At 45.1% G+C, this 8813-nt stretch overlaps 1 long non-coding RNA gene across 1 annotated transcript; it reads right to left on the reverse strand.

Moving 5' to 3' along the window:
• Positions 1-315: 315 nt before the first annotated feature.
• LOC308588457 lies at positions 316-7581 on the reverse strand. The gene is made up of 3 exons (XR_014008786.1): positions 7217-7581; positions 2023-2149; positions 316-385 (listed from the first exon to the last, which is right to left on the reverse strand). It is a non-coding gene; the product is annotated as an uncharacterized lncRNA (long non-coding RNA).
• Between the last annotated feature and the right edge of the window lie 1232 nt (positions 7582-8813).

Consider the following 8813-nt stretch of genomic DNA (forward strand, 5'->3'; position numbering starts at 1 on the left):
CTGTGCTAGGGAAGTGGGATAGCTTGGGGAAAGCTTTTAAAAGGGGACATTGTGCGAATCACCAGAAGGACACATTTGAAAGGTTTCACAGCCTAGATTTCTACACTTCTCTTTGCTGTGTGTTTTGCCATGCTACATCTCTGCTGGAGAGTCTTCTCACCAAAGAGCGCTTGCCCCAAACTTGGGTCTTGGCTTCCAGGATTCCAAGAGAAAAAAGAACCCACAGCAACTTGGAGAGGTGAACTTGTCTCCCATAAAAGCATCTAAACATTTCCCGGCAGGAAGATCATTACTCACCCAACCAGACCAGGAAGGGCGGGGACAGGGAGCTGTTGGATAGGACCTTGCATTAATTGCACCCAGTAAGCTTTTGTGGAACGGCAATCTGTAAAGACAACACAAACAGGAGATTATTGGAGAAGGGAGAGGCAAGGACCAGGTTCTTCAATGCCCTGGAACAAGCCAGGGTTGGTGCAAGCCAGCAGTCTTCCACCTTCAGCATTGGGAAAGTCGTGGCCATGAGAAAAGTTCATTAATTTCAGTAATTCAACTGAAAAGGTGAAAGTAATATATGAGGTAGACTCATGACATGCAAAGCGAGATATGTCAAGCCTTTATTTGTTATAATTGTGATGATCATGGTGTACAGCTATTTGCAATCCTTGTTTTGCTGATTTCATTTAATATTCTAATTTTCTGAGATTGTTAATTTGGGGTTTTCATCACCATGATCATCACAATTATAACAAATAAAGGCTTGACATATCTCGCTTTGCATGTCATAAGTCTATCTCATATATTAGTTTCACCTTTTAAGTTGAATTACTGAAATTAATGAACTTTTCCACGATATTCTAATTTTCCATGTTTCACTGTACAGTGGTACCTCACAAGACGAATGCCTCGCAAGACAAAAAACTCGCTAGACGAAAGGTTTTTCCGTTTTCGATTTGCCTCGCAAGACGAAATTTCCCTATGGGCTTGCTTCGCAAGACGAAAACGTCTCGCGGCTTTGTTTCCTTTGTCTAAAAACAAAGACATGTTTTGTTTATAAAGTTAATTTATTTTCCCTTCAATTTTTGAACTGCTCTTTACAGTATGTGTGACTTTAAAGAGCAGTTAATAAACTGTTGTTGTACCAAATTTGGCTTTGTTTCGACTTTTTTTGACCATAGGAACGCATTAATTGATTTTCAATGCATTCCTATGGGATTTCGTGCTTTGCAAGACGAAAAATTCGCTAGACGACAAAAATTGCGGAACGAATTAATTTCGTCTTGCGGGGCACCACTGTATATAAAGTTGTATAAAAAAAATATAATCAGAGGTCAGCTAGCTCTTACAGAAAGATGCCGTTCTTAATTGCCTGCTCAAGCCTGATGGAATAATTGCAAAAGTTTTCAGCAGGTATCTGGAAGTTGGAACGTCTGGCTGAACCTTGCCCGCCTGGGAAGGGAACCCATCTAGGGGAAGGAAAGTGCTCATCCGAAACCCCCACTGCCTTGCAGGGAATCTTTGGGAGAAGAAAAGGCTCCATCACATTGCTCTGCTTTCCTCTGGACCACATCAGTGGGGCCTCTGGGCATCCCAGGACCTCCGGACACACTGCCCAGGCTTGTGCCCCAGAGAGGTCACTTTGGTGCTCCTAGTGCAGCAGCTTGACTTCACCCCCGGAGGCACACTCCAATGTCTCTGAAGACAGACAGATGCCAACCACAGCCCTATAGATGCCACACAGCTCCAGAATGTCTTAAAGGTCGTAGCTGGTGGTGCACAAGGAAGGAATCCGAGGAAAGGTGCAGGCCCAAGAACTCTTTGCGCCCTCGCAAAACTACAGTTCCCCTGGTTCTCTGAGGGAGGGGAGGCAGGGCAAGGAACCGTGTCTGGAACCTGTTCGTATGGGTGGTTGTTGCATCTGAGAAACACACCAAGCGTTGAGCTACCTGGGGGTTTTGTGCAAAATAAATAAATGGTTGGCTTGGGGATTTTAAGTGGCACATTCGCAGGGGCAGATTCCCTTACAGTTTTCCAGCCCGGTTTGAGTGACTCTGCAGCCACTGATGCCCAAGGCGCCATGGAAGGAGAGGACGACACTCAGAAGGGCGACACTCAGAAGGACGGTCTGGGCCATGGCGGCTTCTGCAGCAACCTGGAGAAAGAGAGACAACCAAAATGCGTCAAAGGGCTTTGTCTGGCCTCCTTCATTAAAGCAGCACGTCTCTAGCTCACAATTCTTCCAAGCAGAAACTTAAAGACCAGGTGCAGAAAAGACAGGTGGTGATAGGGGTGCAAGTTTTTATGGGGTCTGCCTTTGAGCTGGTCCATACTGATGCTTCAAAGCATGGGTAGGCAGACTAAGGCCCGGGGGCCGGATGTGGCCCAATCACCTTCTAAATCTGGCGGGCAGACCGTCTGGGAATATGCGTGTATTCATACATGAGTAGTATGTGTTCTTTCATTTAAAATGCATCTCTGGGTTATTTGTGGGGCATAGGAATTCGTGCATTTATTATTATTTTTCAAAATATAGTCCAGCCTCCCACAAGGTCTGAGGGACAGTGGACTGGACCCCTGCTGAAAAAGTTTGCTGACCCTGCTTCAAAGTGTCAGTCCCGCTTACATTTTTATACTTAGAAAAGCCACTGTGGCCCTTCATGACCTTCTGGAATTCTTACTATATTTGTAACCTTTATGCTGTTTCTCATGCAAGAAGGCCATGGACGTTCTGGATCAAACTGATGACTATTTTGACGCGCAGCGTAAATTAATAATGCAGAGTTTTAAAGAATAAGAGCTTTACTGAATTAAAATAAACTTCTTCATAAACAACATGGTTCCAAACAGTTTGACTGAGATTCCATACAGACTCTGTTCATAGGTGAAGCAGACAGACTCTCACTGACATCTTACAGAAAACACAAAAGTGAAACTGTCACATGACAGAATGACTCCCCAGTTAGCAGTTACGCCTGAATAACTGGACTCGGCCCAAATGATTGTGCAGTCCCAGCACTTCCCAGCCTGCTTGGCTGCTTCGGCTCTCAGGTGTCTTTGTCACATGACATATTTGTCTAACAATAAACAATAAAGCCTGTTTTATTCCTGACTTGCTGTTATATACAGTGGTACCTCGGGTTACAGACGCCTCAGGTTACAGACTCCGCTAACCAGTGGCGTAGCGTGGGAGGTGCAGGGGGGGGCGGCCGCACCGGGCGCAACATGTGGGGGTTAGGGGGCGCAAATCCACGGGTTAGGGGGCGCAAATTACTTGCCTTGCCCCGGGTGCTGACAACCCACGCTACGCCACTGCCGCTAACCCAGAAATAGTACCTCGGGTTAAGAACTTTGCTTCAGGATGAGAACAGAAATCGCGCGGCGGCGGCAGCAGGAGGCCCCATTAGCTAAAGTGGTGCTTCAGGTTAAGAACAGTTTCAGGTTAAGAACGGACCACCGGAACAAATTAAGTACCAGTACTTAACCTGAGGTACCACTGTACTGAGTTGAATAGGATCAAAAATGCAGCAGTCTGATTGGCCCTAGAACAATAGGATCCAGAATGCAGCAGTCTGATTGGTCCCAGAATAATAGGATTCAAAAGGCAGCAGTCTGATTGGTCCTAGAACAATAGGATTCAGAATGCAGCAGTCTGATTGGTCCCAGAATAATAGGATTCAAAAGGCAGCAGTCTGATTGGTCCTAGAACAATAGGATTCAGAATGCAGCAGTCTGATTGGTCCTAGAACAATAGGATTCAGAATGCAGCAGTCTGATTGGCCCTAGAACAATAGGATTCAGAATGCAGCAGTCTGATTGGCCCTAGAACAATAGGATTCAGAATGCAGCAGTCTGATTGGTCCTAGAACAATAGGATTCAGAATGCAGCAGTCTGATTGTTCCTAGAACAATAGGATTCAGAATGCAGCAGTCTGATTGGCCCTAGAACAATAGGATTCAGAATGCAGCAGTCTGATTGGTCCTAGAACAATAGGATTCAGAATGCAGCAGTCTGATTGGCCCTAGAACAATAGGATTCAGAATGCAGCAGTCTGATTGGCCCTAGAACAATAGGATTCAGAATGCAGCAGTCTGATTGGTCCTAGAACAATAGGATTCGGAATGCAGCAGTCTGATTGGTCCCAGAACAATAGGATCCAAAAGGCAGCAGTCTGATTGGTCCTAGAACAATAGGATCCGGAATGCAGCAGTCTGATTGGTCCTAGAACAATAGGATCCAGAATGCAGCAGTCTGATTGGTCCACAAGAGCCACCCAACCCAACTCCAGGTGGAAGTGAATCCGCAACCTGATTGGCTCACATGTGAATTCCAGAATTAGCCAATCATGTGGGGCCCATTGTGTAAATAATGTATATAAAGCAGACATTCGGGGGGAACTTCCATTCCTCCTCACCACTATGAGCTGAATAAAGAGCATGAAATCCACTCTCGACTCTGAGTAGATTTCACTTGCAAATCAGGATACGGCTTGCTTTCCCCAAAATGTAAGGTTCGCTCTCTTAGCCCAAAACGTATCTCGTGTAGGCATAATGGCAATTTGCAAGAAGCAAGCATTAAATGGTGCATTTCAAAGGAAACTTGCGATGTCCTTTGCACAAGTTAGCAAGGAGGGAATTGGAGTCCAGCGTGGGTGCTGGAGCTAGCTGGGCTTTGGGAGGTTTCTGTATCATGGAAAACTTAAATTTAAATCATTTAACATGCAAAAAAGCAGGGCAGCAGTGATACAGTGGTACCTCGGGTTACATATGCTTCAGGTTACAGACTCCACTAACCCAGAAATATTACCTCGGGTTAAGAACTTTGCTTCAGGATGAGAACAGAAATCGTGCAGTGGCAGTGTGGCGGCAGCGGGAGGCCCCATTAGCTTAAGTGGTGTTTCAGGTTAAGAACAGTTTCAGGTTAAGAACAGACCTCCAGAACAAATTAAGTTCTTAACCTGAGGTACCACTGTACTGATGTCGAATACAATGTCCCTCTTTTCACCTGAGGACTGTAGGAGGGAATGGACGTGGTGATTAGAGTGTCAGACTGAGACCTGGGTGAGACCAGGTATGAAACCTTGAACTCCTTAGAGGAAAAGGTGGAGTGTAATTTCAGCAAGATAAAGGAAGAAAATAAGACAGACAAAAGAAGGAGAGATTTTGTTTTCATGGGGGAACAACCACCAGCCTCGGACCCGGGGGAACCTTTAAGCTCAGACCTGTGCCTGGAAAGAGCAGGGCTAGAAGCCATAGCTGTCAACATTTCCCTTTTTTAAAGGGAAATTCCCTTATTCCAAATAGGATTCCTCGCAAGAAAAGGGGAAAGTTGACAGCTATGGCTAGAGGCAAGTGTGGGTGAGCCCTGGGTCTTGACAGTCTCCAAGGTTAATCTCAACAGGGTCTGCAGCTTGGTTTTGCCTGTCTGTTGGGGATATTCCAGCTCTAGATCTCCTCCACTGAGCAGGAGGAGGAGTTTGGATGTGATATCCTGCTTTATCACTACCCAAAGGAGTCTCAAAGCGGCTAACAATCTCCTTCCCCTTCCTCCCCCACAACAAACACTCGGTGAGGTGAGTGGGGCTGAGAGACTTCAGAGACGCGTGACTAGCCCAAGGTCACCCAGCAGCTGCATGTGGAGGAGCAGGGAAGTGATTACCAGATTACGAGTCCACTGCTCTTAACCACTACACCACAATGGCTGACTAGATCTTGGGTAGGTTCTGGGTGGAGAAGAGGAGACTTGAGAGGGGACAAGAGAACGGCTGCCACACAGAAAATGGAGGAGAAATTGTTTTCTCCTGCTCCAGCGAGGAGGACCAGGACCGATAGATTCAAATGACAAGACTCAACATCAGGGGCGCCGACTTATAAAAAATATTGGGGGAGCCCATGAATAATAAATAATAAATAATAAATGAAAGCTCATGAATAATAAATAAGCTCATGAATATGCAAATAAAGTGGCGCCACCTCCTCGTGAGCGAATAGGGGAGAGCGTGCTGCGCCTATTAATCAGCTCCGAAGGAAATTGGGTGGAGCTTTTGCTCGGGAGGGAGGGCAGGAGGCATGCAGCCCGACCCTGTGCATTTTGGGCTGGGGGAAGGGCGGCGGTGGCGCTCTGCTGGAGGGGCGCCCGAGATTATTGGGGGGGCCGAGCCCCCCCCCAAACAAATTTTTGAGGGGGCTCGGGCCCCCTCAGGCCCCAGGGAGTCGGCGCCTATGCTCAACATCAGGAAGGACTTTCTGGTGGTAAGAGCTGCTCAGCAGCAGAATGGACTTGCTTGGAAAGGGCTCCCTTCACTGGAGGTTTCTAATCAGAGTTTGGATGAGCACCTGTGAGGGATTCCTTAGCTGCGATTCCTGCACTGCAGGGGGTGGGACATGCAATGGCTCCTGGGGGGTCCTTTCCAAAGCTACAGTTCTATGATTGTGCAATCAAACACAAGACCCCCTTCCGGGTATATTACACCTGTGAAATTAGCTAAAATGTATAAGACAAGTAATAAGTGTTGGAAATGTAAAGAAAAAGAAGAAGGAACATTTTCTCATATGTGGTGGGAATGTAAGAAAGTAAAAATCTTCTGGGAAATGATATATAATGAGTTGAAAAAGATGTTGAAATATACCAGAAGCATTTTTATTTGGTATTATAGGTGAAGATATCAATAGGTAAGCTGTGAAATTGTTTTTATATGCAACAACAGCGGCAAGAGTATTGTTAGCCCAGAAATGAAGGCAAGAAGAAATTCCGACGAAAGAAGAATGGCAGACAAAATTAATGGACTACGCAGAATTGGATAAAATGACAGGAAGGATTCGAAACCTGTGGGACCAGAGCTTCACAGAAGATTGGAAGAAATATACGAGCTATTTGAAAAACAATTGCAATCAACAAATTACGCTAGTAGGACTACAAGAAGTTTTGTAAGGAGAAATATATGAAAAGTTGCAAAGTAAAGAAAGAAGAGAGGTGTTAGTTTTGAGATTTAAATGTAATAGTGGAAGAAAGAAATGTATATTAAGTGAATACATTGGAAAAATTTCAAGTGTGACTGATGGAAGTAAAAAAAAAAGGTGTAAGAAATGAAAGAATGTTTAATTAATGTTGAAAATGATATGTTGAAAAATTAATTAAAAATTATATATTTTTTAAAAAGACCCCCTTCCAAGTCTACCCCACCACTTCATCTCGAACCACCCCTCCTCCCAGTCTCCTTACCTTCTCTTGCTGGTTGATCTGGGCTGGGTGGTTGGTGGCTGCCTTGGACAGCCCTCCCCCAGGTGGCAAAAGGTGTGCATTATATAGACCAGCCAGGCAGGGCCAATGGAGCCTAAAATTAGGAAGGCGTGGCCAAAATAATAGCTCAGAGAGAGGGGTCGCGCTGCAAAGAGCCAAGCCACTTCAGACTGTGAGCAAAGGTGGAATGCGCTCCTTAGCTATGAACAGGCCATTCAGACCAGGAGCAGCCTGGCTGGTGCACAACATGGGCTCTGAACTCAGTGCTTGTTGAGTGTGCTGTCTTTGGTGAGCTTAGGGGAGGGAGGAAGGAAGGAAGGAAGGAAGGAAGGAAGGAAGGAAGGAAGGAAGGAAGGAAAGTCAGGGGTTTTTTAAACAAGTTTCCTCCCCCAAGTTCTACAGGTTGTTTGGCTGCTATCTGCAAAACACATTTCTATCCATTAAGCCTGAAAATGTGTTATTTTTCAGCTTCCAGTTTGACGCCATTTGTTCTAGATAAGAACCAGCAGCAGTTTAACTCTGAGGTGGCATCACCAAGCGCTGCAAGCAGGACAGGGAAGAGCTTCCATTTATTCCTGAGTTAAAGGCAAACCTATAGAATCCGCGCTTTCCAAGACAATGCGCAAACAGAAAGGCTGGAGCCAGCCTTTGGAATTCGCGCTTTCCTGACCGTTGCAGTGCTGTTTGCCAGCCCAGGGATGCGTACAAAAACAAATATACCAGGGCAAACGGTGCATAAAAATGCATGCAGTAGTAAAAACTACATGCAAAAAATATATGAGTGGGAAATGTGCACAGTGGGAGAAACTGGCGCTAAAAGGTTGATGTATTTTCATGAGGACTTAAAAAAAGATCACATGGAAATGTGCACAGCTAAATTCAAGACTGAAAAGTCAGAAAGATTCACCCATCCCTAATTACATACAGTGGTACCTCGGGTGGTACCCCCCAAACTATCTCTTCTTTTTTAAAATATTTTTTATTAACAATTTCAGCATAACAAAATTTCAAAACATATCATATTCATTATTTTCCCCCTTTTTTCCCACCCCCATCAACCCCCCCAAAACTTCCCTCAGCTCCCCTCTTTGATTTCTCAGCATATATTATTCTCTGCATGTTATAAACTTGTACATACAGTGGTACCTCGGGCTACAGACGCTTCAGGTTACAGACTCCGCTAACCCAGAAATAGTGCTTCAGGTTAAGAACTTTGCTTCAGGATGAGAACAGAAATTGTGCTCTGGCGGCAGCAGGAGGCCCCATTAGCTAAAGTGGTGCTTCAGGTTAAGAACAGTTTCAGGTTAAGTACAGACCTCCGGAACGAATTAAGTACTTAACCAGAGGTACCTTACGTTATCTATCTATCATGTTATCAACCAATAAATTGGTGTATGTTTATTCAAACCCTGCCAAGAAGTCCAATTCATTTTGTTGTCTTTTTAGATAATTTGAAAAAAGCTCCCGTTCTTCCTTAAAGTCACAGTTGAACTTGTCCCGCAGTTTCTATGTCAATTTAGCCAGTTCTGCATACGTCATCAATTTTTCTTGCCATCCCCCAAACTATATGATAGCCATG

This window comes from Podarcis bocagei (assembly GCF_964188305.1).
Source record: "Podarcis bocagei genome assembly, chromosome: 5".
In the NCBI taxonomy this organism is placed as follows: Eukaryota; Metazoa; Chordata; class Lepidosauria; order Squamata; family Lacertidae; genus Podarcis; species Podarcis bocagei.